We start from the raw sequence: 3,074 nt of genomic DNA on the forward strand, positions 1-3,074 counted from the left end.
GATCCATCCCTCTGGGCAGTGTATATTAGAGGCTGATCCATCCCTCTGGGCAGTGTATATTAGAGGCTGATCCATCCCTCTGGGCAGTGTATATTAGAGGCTGATCCATCCCTCTGGGCAGTGTATATTAGAGGCTGATCCATCCCTCTGGGCAGTGTATATTAGAGGCTGATCCATCCCTCTGGGCAGTGTATATTAGAGGCTGATCCATCCCTCTGGGCAGTTTATATTAGAGGCTGATCCATCCCTCTGGGCAGTTTATATTAGAGGCTGATCCATACCTCTGGGCAGTGTATATTAGAGGCTGATCCATCCCTCTGGGCAGTGTATATTAGAGGCTGATCCATCCCTCTGGGCAGTGTATATTAGAGGCTGATCCATCCCTCTGGGCAGTTTGCAGAGGCTGATCCATCCTCTGGGCAGTTTATATTAGAGGCTGATCCATACCTCTGGGCAGTGTATATTAGAGGCTGATCCATCCCTCTGGGCAGTGTATATTAGAGGCTGATCCGTCCCTCTGGAAGCAGTGTATATTAGAGGCTGATCCCTCCCTTTGGGCAGTGTATATTAGAGGCTGATCCACCCCTCTGGGCAGTGTATATTAGAGGCTGATCCACCCCTCTGGGCAGTGTATATTAGAGGCTGATCCATCCCTCTGGGAAGTGTATATTATAGCATTTAAAGGCCCAGTACAGTCAACATTTGGATTTTTGTGTTTTATATATATTTCCACACTATGAGGTTGGAATAATACTGTGAAATTGTGAAAATTATGATCATGCCTTTTTGGTGTAAGAGCTGTTTGGAATGTCAGTCTGTTTTGGTTGGGTGACTTTTTGGCCTGAATGGTGACATATCCAGGAGCTAAATTTATTAAAAATATTAAAAATATTATCCAGTTTGTTTTTGAACATTTGAATTGAAAACAATGACAGTAAGGTACCGAATTGTTACCCAGAAAAGATTCAATATTGAGAAACAAATAGCTACATTGAACTTTTAATACAGATGTCTTTCAAGATATAATATTTTCTATTGTCCCGTAAAATCAAATTCCTTGCTCACGTAAGAACCTGAAGTCATCAGGAACTTCTTTGTCTCTGAAATCACAACATCATCTGTGTCTCTGAGCTGGATTGAACCATTGGGAAACAGATCCTTCTATAGAGTAGAATGGACTGGTGGCAGTAGAGATATGAATTGAACTACCATTGAGACAGCCTTTAATGTAACTGAGCTAACTGCTGGAGTGCAGTACAGACTCATAGTTGCTGCAGTCGCTGCTGATAAGACTACTGAAGGATTACCCATCATTTTTAACCAGTATATCTGTCAGTCACTGTAGTTTTGGTTCACATAATTCTCTCTTATGAAGGGAGTGTAGACACCAACTGAACCAGAATATTTAGGAAATGTGTTTATCTGCAATCAACTGCAAAATTGGGCTTGGATAGTATGATTAAGTCCTTGTCCTTTATTGAAAACACCTTTTTTGTCCCCAAAACGTTTCATGTCATTGATAATGCTTACTATCTTTAAATATGTTTTTAGAGGTACCACTTTTGTGTCCTACATACTGACCTTAGATGTATGTAGAATTAGCATGCTTCTGATCATATATATAGAGTGTATGGTGATTACCATGAATAATAATGATTCTGGTGATCTTTTCCCAAAATATAACTTTCTTGCACGCACAGAGCCTGCAGTCATCAGGAACCTGACTGTCACTGAAATCACAACATCATCTGTGTCTCTAAGCTGGATTGAACCATTGGGAAACAGCTCCTTCTATAGAGTAGAATGGACTGGTGGCAGTAGAGATATGAATACAACTACCAATGTGACAGCCTTTAACGTAACTGAGCTGACTGCTGGAGTGAAATACACATTCAGGGTCACTGCAGTGGCTGGAGATGAGATGACTGAAGGCAAACATATCAGTGTTTCACTCTTTACAAGTAAGATGAAGTTTAAATTGTCTGGACTCTTATTTCTTAACTGCTTTTTGCAACGTTCTGTATTTGATATTTTTGAGTTGGAGAACTCTTGGTCATAACGGACATTTTTCATGTCTAGAGGCTGATCCATCCCTCTGGGCAGTGTATATTAGAGGCTGATCCATCCCTCTGGGCAGTGTATATTAGAGGCTGATCCATCCCTCTGGGCAGTGTATATTGGAGGCTGATCCATCCCTCTGGGCAGTGTATATTAGAGGCTGATCCATCCCTCTGGGCAGTGTATATTAGAGGCTGATCCATCCCTCTGGGCAGTGTATATTAGAGGCTGATCCATACCTCTGGGCAGTGTATATTAGAGGCTGATCCATCCCTCTGGGCAGTGTATATTAGAGGCTGATCCATCCCTCTGGGCAGTGTATATTAGAGGCTGATCCATCCCTCTGGGCAGTTTATATTAGAGGCTGATCCATCCCTCTGGGCAGTGTATATTAGAGGCTGATCCATCCCTCTGGGCAGTGTATATTAGAGGCTGATCCATCCCTCTGGGCAGTGTATATTAGAGGCTGATCCATACCTCTGGGCAGTGTATATTAGAGGCTGATCCATCCCTCTGGGCAGTGTATATTAGAGGCTGATCCATACCTCTGGGCAGTGTATATTAGAGGCTGATCCATACCTCTGGGCAGTGTATATTAGAGGCTGATCCATCCCTCTGGGCAGTGTATATTAGAGGCTGATCCATCCCTCTGGGCAGTGTATATTAGAGGCTGATCCATACCTCTGGGCAGTGTATATTAGAGGCTGATCCATACCTCTGGGCAGTGTATATTAGAGGCTGGTCCATCCCTCTGGGCAGTGTATATTAGAGGCTGATCCATACCTCTGGGCAGTGTATATTAGAGGCTGATCCATCCTCTGGGCAGTGTATTAGAGGCTGATCCATCCCTCTGGGCAGTGTATATTAGAGGCTGATCCATCCCTCTGGGCAGTGTATATTAGAGGCTGATCCATCCCTCTGGGCAGTGTATATTAGAGGCTGATCCATACCTCTGGGCAGTGTATATTAGAGGCTGATCCATCCCTCTGGGCAGTGTATATTAGAGGCTGATCCAT

At 43.5% G+C, this 3,074-nt stretch overlaps 1 long non-coding RNA gene across 6 annotated transcripts; it reads right to left on the reverse strand.

Annotated features, from left to right (window-relative positions):
* Positions 1 to 7: 7 nt before the first annotated feature.
* LOC127921751 (uncharacterized) lies at positions 8 to 2,855 on the reverse strand. Of its 6 annotated transcripts, none has more exons than XR_008109477.1 (4): positions 2,638 to 2,846; positions 2,298 to 2,501; positions 282 to 383; positions 8 to 247 (listed from the first exon to the last, which is right to left on the reverse strand). It is a non-coding gene; the product is annotated as an uncharacterized LOC127921751 (long non-coding RNA). The 6 variants fall into 6 exon arrangements; XR_008109481.1 differs by having other exon boundaries at positions 9 to 247; positions 2,298 to 2,467; positions 2,638 to 2,855; XR_008109480.1 differs by having other exon boundaries at positions 9 to 247; positions 2,298 to 2,467; positions 2,604 to 2,855.
* Positions 2,856 to 3,074: the final 219 nt, after the last annotated feature.

Source organism: Oncorhynchus keta, unplaced genomic scaffold (assembly GCF_023373465.1).
Source record: "Oncorhynchus keta strain PuntledgeMale-10-30-2019 unplaced genomic scaffold, Oket_V2 Un_contig_23446_pilon_pilon, whole genome shotgun sequence".
NCBI lineage: Eukaryota > Metazoa > Chordata > Actinopteri > Salmoniformes > Salmonidae > Oncorhynchus > Oncorhynchus keta.